The following is an 18,621-nucleotide window of genomic DNA, read 5'->3' as shown; positions in this document are numbered from 1 at the left end:
GCACGCACACGCAGCTAGAGAAAAGCACCTACCTTTTCACACACTGATGCCTAAGCAAACGCGTGGCCACAGACACGCACACATCCGCAAGCGCGCCTACTCCCATCTATTGAGGGAAAGACGGACGAGCAACGTCCTGACAGGCTTGAGGGGAAAAACGTCCGTTGATGGTTGGCGTACTGCACGCCCGCCTACGGGGCTGCAGGGGAATCCACATTTGGAAGGTACCTGAAGATGTGTGCCTGTTCTTGGAGCTCCGCTAGTAGGGTAGCAAAGACACTCGTAGGCAGTACTGAATGGTGCTCCGTGCTACTTCTCCTCCGCTGGCAAATGCTTCACAGTCGCCCGAGGAAAGACGTTTAACAATCGATCTCCAAGAGAAACGAAACACATGATGCCATAAGGCGAAAGAATAGCAGGGCATCTCTTCACAAGCTTGTCCTTGATGTATAGCTGAGGGCAAACACTTGTGTGCTTGTGGGAGAGCCTGTGTCTTTCCTGGAAGCGTTTGGGAGTTTTGCTCAGACGCGTGTTTCCTCAAGTTCAAGAATCAAGATCTAGGATACCTGCAGACAGGTGCCTGTTTGTGTGGAGACAGTCTGTTTGAAACTGTGTTCCTCAGCGCCCGCTCTTTCTCCCCGTCGCTCCACACGCCTGGGAGTCCCTTTCTTTCTCTCCACAAGCACGTGTGTTGACTTCGTCGCACATGTGCATCTGCACAAGCGTTGAGCTCAGCAGAGCGTGTCTCTTGACACTTGATGTGCGTTGGCTGTGTCTGCGTGCTCCAGTGAAGAGAGAAACGGGAAATCATCTTGGTAGAGGCAACAAAGCAAAAGCGAGGCAGGATTGACATCTGCTCAACAGAGACGGATTCCCTGCGCTGACACAGTTCACAGTTACACGAGAAGCAATCTGAGCGGTCCATCGACCGGAGACGTGTTTCCCAAGAGGTCGTTTAGCGAGTGAACAGCAGTGTGCGCGACTTTCAGGAGTGTGCGTGGAAAGTGCCAGAATCACCAGAGCATCTGTGCAAAAGCTGCTGCCTCTGTGACCGCATTGAGGCACGTTCCCGTGTCTGCGAGTATATAGACGGCTCTTTCGCGTTCGCTCCGAGGGAAACGGTCCGCTATTGCTTCTGTGCGTACAGACGCGATTCCCTTGTCTCTTGCGAACACAGGGAACTCTGTGCATCCAAATCTACAGGCTAAGGACGCGTCTGCATATGTTTTGGTGAACAATCGAGTGTGCGTGTTCTGACAGCTGCCTCTATGCAGACGTCTCCACAGAGCCACTTCTGAATGCCCCGCAGCCCAGGACTGAATGGATACACTAACAAGTGCACCGGTGTGAGCAACCACATATGCAGAAGGACGTCTTTCATCTCACAGAAGCGCGAACGTCTTGGCGTTCAAGCACATGGCAGAAACAAGGTGTGAACAGATGCGCTGCTGCTATTTTCTCCGTTCGGCATGCTTCGTTGTAGCTCTCTTGCCGGTCGCCGGCTTAGCGGCTTGCTTTGCGCGACTAGGACTGGGGAGTGAAGGAGATAGCGCCGGAAACCTTGCCTTTTGCCTTCTTCGGCGCTGGAACCTGGTTGCTGCGCCTTCTCTTTGTCCATGTGCACACACACGATTCCTCAGCGAAAACCATGCAGAAACCTTACCTCGAGCACCCAGGGATGTGCACCCAGCACCACGTGCACGCACACGCAGCTAGAGAAAAGCACCTACCTTTTCACACACTGATGCCTAAGCAAACGCGTGGCCACACACACGCACACATCCGCAAGCGCGCCTACTCCCATCTATTGAGGGAAAGACGGACGAGCAACGTCCTGACAGGCTTGAGGGGAAAAACGTCCGTTGATGGTTGGCGTACTGCACGCCCGCCTACGGGGCTGCAGGGGAATCCACATTTGGAAGGTACCTGAAGATGTGTGCCTGTTCTTGGAGCTCCGCTAGTAGGGTAGCAAAGACACTCGTAGGCAGTACTGAATGCTGCTCCGTGCTACTTCTCCTCCGCTGGCAAATGCTTCACAGTCGCCCGAGGAAAGACGTTTAACAATCGATCTCCAAGAGAAACGAAACACATGATGCCATAAGGCGAAAGAATAGCAGGGCATCTCTTCACAAGCTTGTCCCTGATGTATAGCTGAGGGCAAACACTTGTGTGCTTGTGGGAGAGCCTGTGTCTTTCCTGGAAGCGTTTGGGAGTTTTGCTCAGACGCGTGTTTCCTCAAGTTCAAGAATCAAGATCTAGGATACCTGCAGACAGGTGCCTGTTTGTGTGGAGACAGTCTGTTTGAAACTGTGTTCCTCAGCGCCCGCTCTTTCTCCCCGTCGCTCCACACGCCTGGGAGTCCCTTTCTTTCTCTCCACAAGCACGTGTGTTGACTTCGTCGCACATGTGCATCTGCACAAGCGTTGAGCTCAGCAGAGCGTGTCTCTTGACACTTGATGTGCGTTGGCTGTGTCTGCGTGCTCCAGTGAAGAGAGAAACGGGAAATCATCTTGGTAGAGGCAACAAAGCAAAAGCGAGGCTGGATTGAGATCTGCTCAACAGAGACGGATTCCCTGCGCTGACACAGTTCACAGTTACACGAGAAGCAATCTGAGCGGTCCATCGACCGGAGACGTGTTTCCCAAGAGGTCGTTTAGCGAGTGAACAGCAGTGTGCGTGACTTTCAGGAGTGTGCGTGGAAAGTGCCAGAATCACCAGAGCATCTGTGCAAAAGCTGCTGCCTCTGTGACCGCATTGAGGCACGTTCCCGTGTCTGCGAGTATATAGACGGCTCTTTCGCGTTCGCTCCGAGGGAAACGGTCCGCTATTGCTTCTGTGCGTACAGACGCGATTCCCTTGTCTCTTGCGAACACAGGGAACTCTGTGCATCCAAATCTACAGGCTAAGGACGCGTCTGCATATGTTTTGGTGAACAATCGAGTGTGCGTGTTCTGACAGCTGCCTCTATGCAGACGCCTCCACAGAGCCACTTCTGAATGCCCCGCAGCCCAGGACTGAATGGATACACTAACAAGTGCACCGGTGTGAGCAACCACATATGCAGAAGGACGTCTTTCATCTCACAGAAGCGCGAACGTCTTGGCGTTCAAGCACATGGCAGAAACAAGGTGTGAACAGATGAGCTGCTGCTATTTTCTCCGTTCGGCATGCTTCGTTGTAGCTCTCTTGCCGGTCGCCGGCTTAGCGGCTTGCTTTGCGCGACTAGGACTGGGGAGTGAAGGAGATAGCGCCGGAAACCTTGCCTTTTGCCTTCTTCGGCGCTGGAACCTGGTTGCTGCGCCTTCTCTTTGTCCATGTGCACACACACGATTCCTCAGCGAAAACCATGCAGAAACCTTACCTCGAGCACCCAGGGATGTGCACCCAGCACCACGTGCACGCACACGCAGCTAGAGAAAAGCACCTACCTTTTCACACACTGATGCCTAAGCAAACGCGTGGCCACACACACGCACACATCCGCAAGCGCGCCTACTCCCATCTATTGAGGGAAAGACGGACGAGCAACGTCCTGACAGGCTTGAGGGGAAAAACGTCCGTTGATGGTTGGCGTACTGCACGCCCGCCTACGGGGCTGCAGGGGAATCCACATTTGGAAGGTACCTGAAGATGTGTGCCTGTTCTTGGAGCTCCGCTAGTAGGGTAGCAAAGACACTCGTAGGCAGTACTGAATGGTGCTCCGTGCTACTTCTCCTCCGCTGGCAAATGCTTCACAGTCGCCCGAGGAAAGACGTTTAACAATCGATCTCCAAGAGAAACGAAACACATGATGCCATAAGGCGAAAGAATAGCAGGGCATCTCTTCACAAGCTTGTCCTTGATGTATAGCTGAGGGCAAACACTTGTGTGCTTGTGGGAGAGCCTGTGTCTTTCCTGGAAGCGTTTGGGAGTTTTGCTCAGACGCGTGTTTCCTCAAGTTCAAGAATCAAGATCTAGGATACCTGCAGACAGGTGCCTGTTTGTGTGGAGACAGTCTGTTTGAAACTGTGTTCCTCAGCGCCCGCTCTTTCTCCCCGTCGCTCCACACGCCTGGGAGTCCCTTTCTTTCTCTCCACAAGCACGTGTGTTGACTTCGTCGCACATGTGCATCTGCACAAGCGTTGAGCTCAGCAGAGCGTGTCTCTTGACACTTGATGTGCGTTGGCTGTGTCTGCGTGCTCCAGTGAAGAGAGAAACGGGAAATCATCTTGGTAGAGGCAACAAAGCAAAAGCGAGGCAGGATTGACATCTGCTCAACAGAGACGGATTCCCTGCGCTGACACAGTTCACAGTTACACGAGAAGCAATCTGAGCGGTCCATCGACCGGAGACGTGTTTCCCAAGAGGTCGTTTAGCGAGTGAACAGCAGTGTGCGCGACTTTCAGGAGTGTGCGTGGAAAGTGCTAGAATCACCAGAGCATCTGTGCAAAAGCTGCTGCCTCTGTGACCGCATTGAGGCACGTTCCCGTGTCTGCGAGTATATAGACGGCTCTTTCGCGTTCGCTCCGAGGGAAACGGTCCGCTATTGCTTCTGTGCGTACAGACGCGATTCCCTTGTCTCTTGCGAACACAGGGAACTCTGTGCATCCAAATCTACAGGCTAAGGACGCGTCTGCATATGTTTTGGTGAACAATCGAGTGTGCGTGCTCTGACAGCTGCCTCTATGCAGACGTCTCCACAGAGCCACTTCTGAATGCCCCGCAGCCCAGGACTGAATGGATACACTAACAAGTGCACCGGTGTGAGCAACCACATATGCAGAAGGACGTCTTTCATCTCACAGAAGCGCGAACGTCTTGGCGTTCAAGCACATGGCAGAAACAAGGTGTGAACAGATGAGCTGCTGCTATTTTCTCCGTTCGGCATGCTTCGTTGTAGCTCTCTTGCCGGTCGCCGGCTTAGCGGCTTGCTTTGCGCGACTAGGACTGGGGAGTGAAGGAGATAGCGCCGGAAACCTTGCCTTTTGCCTTCTTCGGCGCTGGAACCTGGTTGCTGCGCCTTCTCTTTGTCCATGTGCACACACACGATTCCTCAGCGAAAACCATGCAGAAACCTTACCTCGAGCACCCAGGGATGTGCACCCAGCACCACGTGCACGCACACGCAGCTAGAGAAAAGCACCTACCTTTTCACACACTGATGCCTAAGCAAACGCGTGGCCACACACACGCACACATCCGCAAGCGCGCCTACTCCCATCTATTGAGGGAAAGACGGACGAGCAACGTCCTGACAGGCTTGAGGGGAAAAACGTCCGTTGATGGTTGGCGTACTGCACGCCCGCCTACGGGGCTGCAGGGGAATCCACATTTGGAAGGTACCTGAAGATGTGTGCCTGTTCTTGGAGCTCCGCTAGTAGGGTAGCAAAGACACTCGTAGGCAGTACTGAATGCTGCTCCGTGCTACTTCTCCTCCGCTGGCAAATGCTTCACAGTCGCCCGAGGAAAGACGTTTAACAATCGATCTCCAAGAGAAACGAAACACATGATGCCATAAGGCGAAAGAATAGCAGGGCATCTCTTCACAAGCTTGTCCCTGATGTATAGCTGAGGGCAAACACTTGTGTGCTTGTGGGAGAGCCTGTGTCTTTCCTGGAAGCGTTTGGGAGTTTTGCTCAGACGCGTGTTTCCTCAAGTTCAAGAATCAAGATCTAGGATACCTGCAGACAGGTGCCTGTTTGTGTGGAGACAGTCTGTTTGAAACTGTGTTCCTCAGCGCCCGCTCTTTCTCCCCGTCGCTCCACACGCCTGGGAGTCCCTTTCTTTCTCTCCACAAGCACGTGTGTTGACTTCGTCGCACATGTGCATCTGCACAAGCGTTGAGCTCAGCAGAGCGTGTCTCTTGACACTTGATGTGCGTTGGCTGTGTCTGCGTGCTCCAGTGAAGAGAGAAACGGGAAATCATCTTGGTAGAGGCAACAAAGCAAAAGCGAGGCAGGATTGACATCTGCTCAACAGAGACGGATTCCCTGCGCTGACACAGTTCACAGTTACACGAGAAGCAATCTGAGCGGTCCATCGACCGGAGACGTGTTTCCCAAGAGGTCGTTTAGCGAGTGAACAGCAGTGTGCGCGACTTTCAGGAGTGTGCGTGGAAAGTGCCAGAATCACCAGAGCATCTGTGCAAAAGCTGCTGCCTCTGTGACCGCATTGAGGCACGTTCCCGTGTCTGCGAGTATATAGACGGCTCTTTCGCGTTCGCTCCGAGGGAAACGGTCCGCTATTGCTTCTGTGCGTACAGACGCGATTCCCTTGTCTCTTGCGAACACAGGGAACTCTGTGCATCCAAATCTACAGGCTAAGGACGCGTCTGCATATGTTTTGGTGAACAATCGAGTGTGCGTGTTCTGACAGCTGCCTCTATGCAGACGTCTCCACAGAGCCACTTCTGAATGCCCCGCAGCCCAGGACTGAATGGATACACTAACAAGTGCACCGGTGTGAGCAACCACATATGCAGAAGGACGTCTTTCATCTCACAGAAGCGCGAACGTCTTGGCGTTCAAGCACATGGCAGAAACAAGGTGTGAACAGAGGAGCTGCTGCTATTTTCTCCGTTCGGCATGCTTCGTTGTAGCTCTCTTGCCGGTCGCCGGCTTAGCGGCTTGCTTTGCGCGACTAGGACTGGGGAGTGAAGGAGATAGCGCCGGAAACCTTGCCTTTTGCCTTCTTCGGCGCTGGAACCTGGTTGCTGCGCCTTCTCTTTGTCCATGTGCACACACACGATTCCTCAGCGAAAACCATGCAGAAACCTTACCTCGAGCACCCAGGGATGTGCACCCAGCACCACGTGCACGCACACGCAGCTAGAGAAAAGCACCTACCTTTTCACACACTGATGCCTAAGCAAACGCGTGGCCACACACACGCACACATCCGCAAGCGCGCCTACTCCCATCTATTGAGGGAAAGACGGACGAGCAACGTCCTGACAGGCTTGAGGGGAAAAACGTCCGTTGATGGTTGGCGTACTGCACGCCCGCCTACGGGGCTGCAGGGGAATCCACATTTGGAAGGTACCTGAAGATGTGTGCCTGTTCTTGGAGCTCCGCTAGTAGGGTAGCAAAGACACTCGTAGGCAGTACTGAATGCTGCTCCGTGCTACTTCTCCTCCGCTGGCAAATGCTTCACAGTCGCCCGAGGAAAGACGTTTAACAATCGATCTCCAAGAGAAACGAAACACATGATGCCATAAGGCGAAAGAATAGCAGGGCATCTCTTCACAAGCTTGTCCCTGATGTATAGCTGAGGGCAAACACTTGTGTGCTTGTGGGAGAGCCTGTGTCTTTCCTGGAAGCGTTTGGGAGTTTTGCTCAGACGCGTGTTTCCTCAAGTTCAAGAATCAAGATCTAGGATACCTGCAGACAGGTGCCTGTTTGTGTGGAGACAGTCTGTTTGAAACTGTGTTCCTCAGCGCCCGCTCTTTCTCCCCGTCGCTCCACACGCCTGGGAGTCCCTTTCTTTCTCTCCACAAGCACGTGTGTTGACTTCGTCGCACATGTGCATCTGCACAAGCGTTGAGCTCAGCAGAGCGTGTCTCTTGACACTTGATGTGCGTTGGCTGTGTCTGCGTGCTCCAGTGAAGAGAGAAACGGGAAATCATCTTGGTAGAGGCAACAAAGCAAAAGCGAGGCAGGATTGACATCTGCTCAACAGAGACGGATTCCCTGCGCTGACACAGTTCACAGTTACACGAGAAGCAATCTGAGCGGTCCATCGACCGGAGACGTGTTTCCCAAGAGGTCGTTTAGCGAGTGAACAGCAGTGTGCGCGACTTTCAGGAGTGTGCGTGGAAAGTGCCAGAATCACCAGAGCATCTGTGCAAAAGCTGCTGCCTCTGTGACCGCATTGAGGCACGTTCCCGTGTCTGCGAGTATATAGACGGCTCTTTCGCGTTCGCTCCGAGGGAAACGGTCCGCTATTGCTTCTGTGCGTACAGACGCGATTCCCTTGTCTCTTGCGAACACAGGGAACTCTGTGCATCCAAATCTACAGGCTAAGGACGCGTCTGCATATGTTTTGGTGAACAATCGAGTGTGCGTGCTCTGACAGCTGCCTCTATGCAGACGTCTCCACAGAGCCACTTCTGAATGCCCCGCAGCCCAGGACTGAATGGATACACTAACAAGTGCACCGGTGTGAGCAACCACATATGCAGAAGGACGTCTTTCATCTCACAGAAGCGCGAACGTCTTGGCGTTCAAGCACATGGCAGAAACAAGGTGTGAACAGATGAGCTGCTGCTATTTTCTCCGTTCGGCATGCTTCGTTGTAGCTCTCTTGCCGGTCGCCGGCTTAGCGGCTTGCTTTGCGCGACTAGGTCTGCGGAGAGAAGGAGATAGCGCCGGAAACCTTGCCTTTTGCCTTCTTCGGCGCTGGAACCTGGTTGCTGCGCCTTCTCTTTGTCCATGTGCACACACACGATTCCTCAGCGAAAACCATGCAGAAACCTTACCTCGAGCACCCAGGGATGTGCACCCAGCACCACGTGCACGCACACGCAGCTAGAGAAAAGCACCTACCTTTTCACACACTGATGCCTAAGCAAACGCGTGGCCACACACACGCACACATCCGCAAGCGCGCCTACTCCCATCTATTGAGGGAAAGACGGACGAGCAACGTCCTGACAGGCTTGAGGGGAAAAACGTCCGTTGATGGTTGGCGTACTGCACGCCCGCCTACGGGGCTGCAGGGGAATCCACATTTGGAAGGTACCTGAAGATGTGTGCCTGTTCTTGGAGCTCCGCTAGTAGGGTAGCAAAGACACTCGTAGGCAGTACTGAATGCTGCTCCGTGCTACTTCTCCTCCGCTGGCAAATGCTTCACAGTCGCCCGAGGAAAGACGTTTAACAATCGATCTCCAAGAGAAACGAAACACATGATGCCATAAGGCGAAAGAATAGCAGGGCATCTCTTCACAAGCTTGTCCCTGATGTATAGCTGAGGGCAAACACTTGTGTGCTTGTGGGAGAGCCTGTGTCTTTCCTGGAAGCGTTTGGGAGTTTTGCTCAGACGCGTGTTTCCTCAAGTTCAAGAATCAAGATCTAGGATACCTGCAGACAGGTGCCTGTTTGTGTGGAGACAGTCTGTTTGAAACTGTGTTCCTCAGCGCCCGCTCTTTCTCCCCGTCGCTCCACACGCCTGGGAGTCCCTTTCTTTCTCTCCACAAGCACGTGTGTTGACTTCGTCGCACATGTGCATCTGCACAAGCGTTGAGCTCAGCAGAGCGTGTCTCTTGACACTTGATGTGCGTTGGCTGTGTCTGCGTGCTCCAGTGAAGAGAGAAACGGGAAATCATCTTGGTAGAGGCAACAAAGCAAAAGCGAGGCAGGATTGACATCTGCTCAACAGAGACGGATTCCCTGCGCTGACACAGTTCACAGTTACACGAGAAGCAATCTGAGCGGTCCATCGACCGGAGACGTGTTTCCCAAGAGGTCGTTTAGCGAGTGAACAGCAGTGTGCGCGACTTTCAGGAGTGTGCGTGGAAAGTGCCAGAATCACCAGAGCATCTGTGCAAAAGCTGCTGCCTCTGTGACCGCATTGAGGCACGTTCCCGTGTCTGCGAGTATATAGACGGCTCTTTCGCGTTCGCTCCGAGGGAAACGGTCCGCTATTGCTTCTGTGCGTACAGACGCGATTCCCTTGTCTCTTGCGAACACAGGGAACTCTGTGCATCCAAATCTACAGGCTAAGGACGCGTCTGCATATGTTTTGGTGAACAATCGAGTGTGCGTGTTCTGACAGCTGCCTCTATGCAGACGTCTCCACAGAGCCACTTCTGAATGCCCCGCAGCCCAGGACTGAATGGATACACTAACAAGTGCACCGGTGTGAGCAACCACATATGCAGAAGGACGTCTTTCATCTCACAGAAGCGCGAACGTCTTGGCGTTCAAGCACATGGCAGAAACAAGGTGTGAACAGATGCGCTGCTGCTATTTTCTCCGTTCGGCATGCTTCGTTGTAGCTCTCTTGCCGGTCGCCGGCTTAGCGGCTTGCTTTGCGCGACTAGGACTGGGGAGTGAAGGAGATAGCGCCGGAAACCTTGCCTTTTGCCTTCTTCGGCGCTGGAACCTGGTTGCTGCGCCTTCTCTTTGTCCATGTGCACACACACGATTCCTCAGCGAAAACCATGCAGAAACCTTACCTCGAGCACCCAGGGATGTGCACCCAGCACCACGTGCACGCACACGCAGCTAGAGAAAAGCACCTACCTTTTCACACACTGATGCCTAAGCAAACGCGTGGCCACACACACGCACACATCCGCAAGCGCGCCTACTCCCATCTATTGAGGGAAAGACGGACGAGCAACGTCCTGACAGGCTTGAGGGGAAAAACGTCCGTTGATGGTTGGCGTACTGCACGCCCGCCTACGGGGCTGCAGGGGAATCCACATTTGGAAGGTACCTGAAGATGTGTGCCTGTTCTTGGAGCTCCGCTAGTAGGGTAGCAAAGACACTCGTAGGCAGTACTGAATGCTGCTCCGTGCTACTTCTCCTCCGCTGGCAAATGCTTCACAGTCGCCCGAGGAAAGACGTTTAACAATCGATCTCCAAGAGAAACGAAACACATGATGCCATAAGGCGAAAGAATAGCAGGGCATCTCTTCACAAGCTTGTCCCTGATGTATAGCTGAGGGCAAACACTTGTGTGCTTGTGGGAGAGCCTGTGTCTTTCCTGGAAGCGTTTGGGAGTTTTGCTCAGACGCGTGTTTCCTCAAGTTCAAGAATCAAGATCTAGGATACCTGCAGACAGGTGCCTGTTTGTGTGGAGACAGTCTGTTTGAAACTGTGTTCCTCAGCGCCCGCTCTTTCTCCCCGTCGCTCCACACGCCTGGGAGTCCCTTTCTTTCTCTCCACAAGCACGTGTGTTGACTTCGTCGCACATGTGCATCTGCACAAGCGTTGAGCTCAGCAGAGCGTGTCTCTTGACACTTGATGTGCGTTGGCTGTGTCTGCGTGCTCCAGTGAAGAGAGAAACGGGAAATCATCTTGGTAGAGGCAACAAAGCAAAAGCGAGGCAGGATTGACATCTGCTCAACAGAGACGGATTCCCTGCGCTGACACAGTTCACAGTTACACGAGAAGCAATCTGAGCGGTCCATCGACCGGAGACGTGTTTCCCAAGAGGTCGTTTAGCGAGTGAACAGCAGTGTGCGCGACTTTCAGGAGTGTGCGTGGAAAGTGCCAGAATCACCAGAGCATCTGTGCAAAAGCTGCTGCCTCTGTGACCGCATTGAGGCACGTTCCCGTGTCTGCGAGTATATAGACGGCTCTTTCGCGTTCGCTCCGAGGGAAACGGTCCGCTATTGCTTCTGTGCGTACAGACGCGATTCCCTTGTCTCTTGCGAACACAGGGAACTCTGTGCATCCAAATCTACAGGCTAAGGACGCGTCTGCATATGTTTTGGTGAACAATCGAGTGTGCGTGTTCTGACAGCTGCCTCTATGCAGACGTCTCCACAGAGCCACTTCTGAATGCCCCGCAGCCCAGGACTGAATGGATACACTAACAAGTGCACCGGTGTGAGCAACCACATATGCAGAAGGACGTCTTTCATCTCACAGAAGCGCGAACGTCTTGGCGTTCAAGCACATGGCAGAAACAAGGTGTGAACAGATGCGCTGCTGCTATTTTCTCCGTTCGGCATGCTTCGTTGTAGCTCTCTTGCCGGTCGCCGGCTTAGCGGCTTGCTTTGCGCGACTAGGACTGGGGAGTGAAGGAGATAGCGCCGGAAACCTTGCCTTTTGCCTTCTTCGGCGCTGGAACCTGGTTGCTGCGCCTTCTCTTTGTCCATGTGCACACACACGATTCCTCAGCGAAAACCATGCAGAAACCTTACCTCGAGCACCCAGGGATGTGCACCCAGCACCACGTGCACGCACACGCAGCTAGAGAAAAGCACCTACCTTTTCACACACTGATGCCTAAGCAAACGCGTGGCCACACACACGCACACATCCGCAAGCGCGCCTACTCCCATCTATTGAGGGAAAGACGGACGAGCAACGTCCTGACAGGCTTGAGGGGAAAAACGTCCGTTGATGGTTGGCGTACTGCACGCCCGCCTACGGGGCTGCAGGGGAATCCACATTTGGAAGGTACCTGAAGATGTGTGCCTGTTCTTGGAGCTCCGCTAGTAGGGTAGCAAAGACACTCGTAGGCAGTACTGAATGCTGCTCCGTGCTACTTCTCCTCCGCTGGCAAATGCTTCACAGTCGCCCGAGGAAAGACGTTTAACAATCGATCTCCAAGAGAAACGAAACACATGATGCCATAAGGCGAAAGAATAGCAGGGCATCTCTTCACAAGCTTGTCCCTGATGTATAGCTGAGGGCAAACACTTGTGTGCTTGTGGGAGAGCCTGTGTCTTTCCTGGAAGCGTTTGGGAGTTTTGCTCAGACGCGTGTTTCCTCAAGTTCAAGAATCAAGATCTAGGATACCTGCAGACAGGTGCCTGTTTGTGTGGAGACAGTCTGTTTGAAACTGTGTTCCTCAGCGCCCGCTCTTTCTCCCCGTCGCTCCACACGCCTGGGAGTCCCTTTCTTTCTCTCCACAAGCACGTGTGTTGACTTCGTCGCACATGTGCATCTGCACAAGCGTTGAGCTCAGCAGAGCGTGTCTCTTGACACTTGATGTGCGTTGGCTGTGTCTGCGTGCTCCAGTGAAGAGAGAAACGGGAAATCATCTTGGTAGAGGCAACAAAGCAAAAGCGAGGCAGGATTGACATCTGCTCAACAGAGACGGATTCCCTGCGCTGACACAGTTCACAGTTACACGAGAAGCAATCTGAGCGGTCCATCGACCGGAGACGTGTTTCCCAAGAGGTCGTTTAGCGAGTGAACAGCAGTGTGCGCGACTTTCAGGAGTGTGCGTGGAAAGTGCCAGAATCACCAGAGCATCTGTGCAAAAGCTGCTGCCTCTGTGACCGCATTGAGGCACGTTCCCGTGTCTGCGAGTATATAGACGGCTCTTTCGCGTTCGCTCCGAGGGAAACGGTCCGCTATTGCTTCTGTGCGTACAGACGCGATTCCCTTGTCTCTTGCGAACACAGGGAACTCTGTGCATCCAAATCTACAGGCTAAGGACGCGTCTGCATATGTTTTGGTGAACAATCGAGTGTGCGTGTTCTGACAGCTGCCTCTATGCAGACGCCTCCACAGAGCCACTTCTGAATGCCCCGCAGCCCAGGACTGAATGGATACACTAACAAGTGCACCGGTGTGAGCAACCACATATGCAGAAGGACGTCTTTCATCTCACAGAAGCGCGAACGTCTTGGCGTTCAAGCACATGGCAGAAACAAGGTGTGAACAGATGCGCTGCTGCTATTTTCTCCGTTCGGCATGCTTCGTTGTAGCTCTCTTGCCGGTCGCCGGCTTAGCGGCTTGCTTTGCGCGACTAGGACTGGGGAGTGAAGGAGATAGCGCCGGAAACCTTGCCTTTTGCCTTCTTCGGCGCTGGAACCTGGTTGCTGCGCCTTCTCTTTGTCCATGTGCACACACACGATTCCTCAGCGAAAACCATGCAGAAACCTTACCTCGAGCACCCAGGGATGTGCACCCAGCACCACGTGCACGCACACGCAGCTAGAGAAAAGCACCTACCTTTTCACACACTGATGCCTAAGCAAACGCGTGGCCACACACACGCACACATCCGCAAGCGCGCCTACTCCCATCTATTGAGGGAAAGACGGACGAGCAACGTCCTGACAGGCTTGAGGGGAAAAACGTCCGTTGATGGTTGGCGTACTGCACGCCCGCCTACGGGGCTGCAGGGGAATCCACATTTGGAAGGTACCTGAAGATGTGTGCCTGTTCTTGGAGCTCCGCTAGTAGGGTAGCAAAGACACTCGTAGGCAGTACTGAATGCTGCTCCGTGCTACTTCTCCTCCGCTGGCAAATGCTTCACAGTCGCCCGAGGAAAGACGTTTAACAATCGATCTCCAAGAGAAACGAAACACATGATGCCATAAGGCGAAAGAATAGCAGGGCATCTCTTCACAAGCTTGTCCCTGATGTATAGCTGAGGGCAAACACTTGTGTGCTTGTGGGAGAGCCTGTGTCTTTCCTGGAAGCGTTTGGGAGTTTTGCTCAGACGCGTGTTTCCTCAAGTTCAAGAATCAAGATCTAGGATACCTGCAGACAGGTGCCTGTTTGTGTGGAGACAGTCTGTTTGAAACTGTGTTCCTCAGCGCCCGCTCTTTCTCCCCGTCGCTCCACACGCCTGGGAGTCCCTTTCTTTCTCTCCACAAGCACGTGTGTTGACTTCGTCGCACATGTGCATCTGCACAAGCGTTGAGCTCAGCAGAGCGTGTCTCTTGACACTTGATGTGCGTTGGCTGTGTCTGCGTGCTCCAGTGAAGAGAGAAACGGGAAATCATCTTGGTAGAGGCAACAAAGCAAAAGCGAGGCAGGATTGACATCTGCTCAACAGAGACGGATTCCCTGCGCTGACACAGTTCACAGTTACACGAGAAGCAATCTGAGCGGTCCATCGACCGGAGACGTGTTTCCCAAGAGGTCGTTTAGCGAGTGAACAGCAGTGTGCGCGACTTTCAGGAGTGTGCGTGGAAAGTGCCAGAATCACCAGAGCATCTGTGCAAAAGCTGCTGCCTCTGTGACCGCATTGAGGCACGTTCCCGTGTCTGCGAGTATATAGACGGCTCTTTCGCGTTCGCTCCGAGGGAAACGGTCCGCTATTGCTTCTGTGCGTACAGACGCGATTCCCTTGTCTCTTGCGAACACAGGGAACTCTGTGCATCCAAATCTACAGGCTAAGGACGCGTCTGCATATGTTTTGGTGAACAATCGAGTGTGCGTGTTCTGACAGCTGCCTCTATGCAGACGCCTCCACAGAGCCACTTCTGAATGCCCCGCAGCCCAGGACTGAATGGATACACTAACAAGTGCACCGGTGTGAGCAACCACATATGCAGAAGGACGTCTTTCATCTCACAGAAGCGCGAACGTCTTGGCGTTCAAGCACATGGCAGAAACAAGGTGTGAACAGATGAGCTGCTGCTATGTTCTCCGTTCGGCATGCTTCGTTGTAGCTCTCTTGCCGGTCGCCGGCTTAGCGGCTTGCTTTGCGCGACTAGGACTGGGGAGTGAAGGAGATAGCGCCGGAAACCTTGCCTTTTGCCTTCTTCGGCGCTGGAACCTGGTTGCTGCGCCTTCTCTTTGTCCATGTGCACACACACGATTCCTCAGCGAAAACCATGCAGAAACCTTACCTCGAGCACCCAGGGATGTGCACCCAGCACCACGTGCACGCACACGCAGCTAGAGAAAAGCACCTACCTTTTCACACACTGATGCCTAAGCAAACGCGTGGCCACACACACGCACACATCCGCAAGCGCGCCTACTCCCATCTATTGAGGGAAAGACGGACGAGCAACGTCCTGACAGGCTTGAGGGGAAAAACGTCCGTTGATGGTTGGCGTACTGCACGCCCGCCTACGGGGCTGCAGGGGAATCCACATTTGGAAGGTACCTGAAGATGTGTGCCTGTTCTTGGAGCTCCGCTAGTAGGGTAGCAAAGACACTCGTAGGCAGTACTGAATGCTGCTCCGTGCTACTTCTCCTCCGCTGGCAAATGCTTCACAGTCGCCCGAGGAAAGACGTTTAACAATCGATCTCCAAGAGAAACGAAACACATGATGCCATAAGGCGAAAGAATAGCAGGGCATCTCTTCACAAGCTTGTCCCTGATGTATAGCTGAGGGCAAACACTTGTGTGCTTGTGGGAGAGCCTGTGTCTTTCCTGGAAGCGTTTGGGAGTTTTGCTCAGACGCGTGTTTCCTCAAGTTCAAGAATCAAGATCTAGGATACCTGCAGACAGGTGCCTGTTTGTGTGGAGACAGTCTGTTTGAAACTGTGTTCCTCAGCGCCCGCTCTTTCTCCCCGTCGCTCCACACGCCTGGGAGTCCCTTTCTTTCTCTCCACAAGCACGTGTGTTGACTTCGTCGCACATGTGCATCTGCACAAGCGTTGAGCTCAGCAGAGCGTGTCTCTTGACACTTGATGTGCGTTGGCTGTGTCTGCGTGCTCCAGTGAAGAGAGAAACGGGAAATCATCTTGGTAGAGGCAACAAAGCAAAAGCGAGGCAGGATTGACATCTGCTCAACAGAGACGGATTCCCTGCGCTGACACAGTTCACAGTTACACGAGAAGCAATCTGAGCGGTCCATCGACCGGAGACGTGTTTCCCAAGAGGTCGTTTAGCGAGTGAACAGCAGTGTGCGCGACTTTCAGGAGTGTGCGTGGAAAGTGCCAGAATCACCAGAGCATCTGTGCAAAAGCTGCTGCCTCTGTGACCGCATTGAGGCACGTTCCCGTGTCTGCGAGTATATAGACGGCTCTTTCGCGTTCGCTCCGAGGGAAACGGTCCGCTATTGCTTCTGTGCGTACAGACGCAATTCCCTTGTCTCTTGCGAACACAGGGAACTCTGTGCATCCAAATCTACAGGCTAAGGACGCGTCTGCATATGTTTTGGTGAACAATCGAGTGTGCGTGTTCTGACAGCTGCCTCTATGCAGACGTCTCCACAGAGCCACTTCTGAATGCCCCGCAGCCCAGGACTGAATGGATACACTAACAAGTGCACCGGTGTGAGCAACCACATATGCAGAAGGACGTCTTTCATCTCACAGAAGCGCGAACGTCTTGGCGTTCAAGCACATGGCAGAAACAAGGTGTGAACAGATGAGCTGCTGCTATTTTCTCCGTTCGGCATGCTTCGTTGTAGCTCTCTTGCCGGTCGCCGGCTTAGCGGCTTGCTTTGCGCGACTAGGTCTGCGGAGAGAAGGAGATAGCGCCGGAAACCTTGCCTTTTGCCTTCTTCGGCGCTGGAACCTGGTTGCTGCGCCTTCTCTTTGTCCATGTGCACACACACGATTCCTCAGCGAAAACCATGCAGAAACCTTACCTCGAGCACCCAGGGATGTGCACCCAGCACCACGTGCACGCACACGCAGCTAGAGAAAAGCACCTACCTTTTCACACACTGATGCCTAAGCAAACGCGTGGCCACACACACGCACACATCCGCAAGCGCGCCTACTCCCATCTATTGAGGGAAAGACGGACGAGCAACGTCCTGACAGGCTTGAGGGGAAAAACGTCCGTTGATGGTTGGCGTACTGCACGCCCGCCTACGGGGCTGCAGGGGAATCCACATTTGGAAGGTACCTGAAGATGTGTGCCTGTTCTTGGAGCTCCGCTAGTAGGGTAGCAAAGACACTCGTAGGCAGTACTGAATGCTGCTCCGTGCTACTTCTCCTCCGCTGGCAAATGCTTCACAGTCGCCCGAGGAAAGACGTTTAACAATCGATCTCCAAGAGAAACGAAACACATGATGCCATAAGGCGAAAGAATAGCAGGGCATCTCTTCACAAGCTTGTCCCTGATGTATAGCTGAGGGCAAACACTTGTGTGCTTGTGGGAGAGCCTGTGTCTTTCCTGGAAGCGTTTGGGAGTTTTGCTCAGACGCGTGTTTCCTCAAGTTCAAGAATCAAGATCTAGGATACCTGCAGACAGGTGCCTGTTTGTGTGGAGACAGTCTGTTTGAAACTGTGTTCCTCAGCGCCCGCTCTTTCTCCCCGTCGCTCCACACGCCTGGGAGTCCCTTTCTTTCTCTCCACAAGCACGTGTGTTGACTTCGTCGCACATGTGCATCTGCACAAGCGTTGAGCTCAGCAGAGCGTGTCTCTTGACACTTGATGTGCGTTGGCTGTGTCTGCGTGCTCCAGTGAAGAGAGAAACGGGAAATCATCTTGGTAGAGGCAACAAAGCAAAAGCGAGGCAGGATTGACATCTGCTCAACAGAGACGGATTCCCTGCGCTGACACAGTTCACAGTTACACGAGAAGCAATCTGAGCGGTCCATCGACCGGAGACGTGTTTCCCAAGAGGTCGTTTAGCGAGTGAACAGCAGTGTGCGCGACTTTCAGGAGTGTGCGTGGAAAGTGCCAGAATCACCAGAGCATCTGTGCAAAAGCTGCTGCCTCTGTGACCGCATTGAGGCACGTTCCCGTGTCTGCGAGTATATAGACGGCTCTTTCGCGTTCGCTCCGAGGGAAACGGTCCGCTATTGCTTCTGTGCGTACAGACGCGATTCCCTTGTCTCTTGCGAACACAGGGAACTCTGTGCATCCAAATCTACAGGCTAAGGACGCGTCTGCATATGTTTTGGTGAACAATCGAGTGTGCGTGTTCTGACAGCTGCCTCTATGCAGACGTCTCCACAGAGCCACTTCTGAATGCCCCGCAGCCCAGGACTGAATGGATACACTAACAAGTGCACCGGTGTGAGCAACCACATATGCAGAAGGACGTCTTTCATCTCACAGAAGCGCGAACGTCTTGGCGTTCAAGCACATGGCAGAAACAAGGTGTGAACAGATGCGCTGCTGCTATTTTCTCCGTTCGGCATGCTTCGTTGTAGCTCTCTTGCCGGTCGCCGGCTTAGCGGCTTGCTTTGCGCGACTAGGACTGGGGAGTGAAGGAGATAGCGCCGGAAACCTTGCCTTTTGCCTTCTTCGGCGCTGGAACCTGGTTGCTGCGCCTTCTCTTTGTCCATGTGCACACACACGATTCCTCAGC

Source organism: Patagioenas fasciata, chromosome 3, assembly GCF_037038585.1.
Source record: "Patagioenas fasciata isolate bPatFas1 chromosome 3, bPatFas1.hap1, whole genome shotgun sequence".
Classification (NCBI taxonomy): Eukaryota; Metazoa; Chordata; class Aves; order Columbiformes; family Columbidae; genus Patagioenas; species Patagioenas fasciata.
This window is presented reverse-complemented; position numbering follows the sequence as displayed.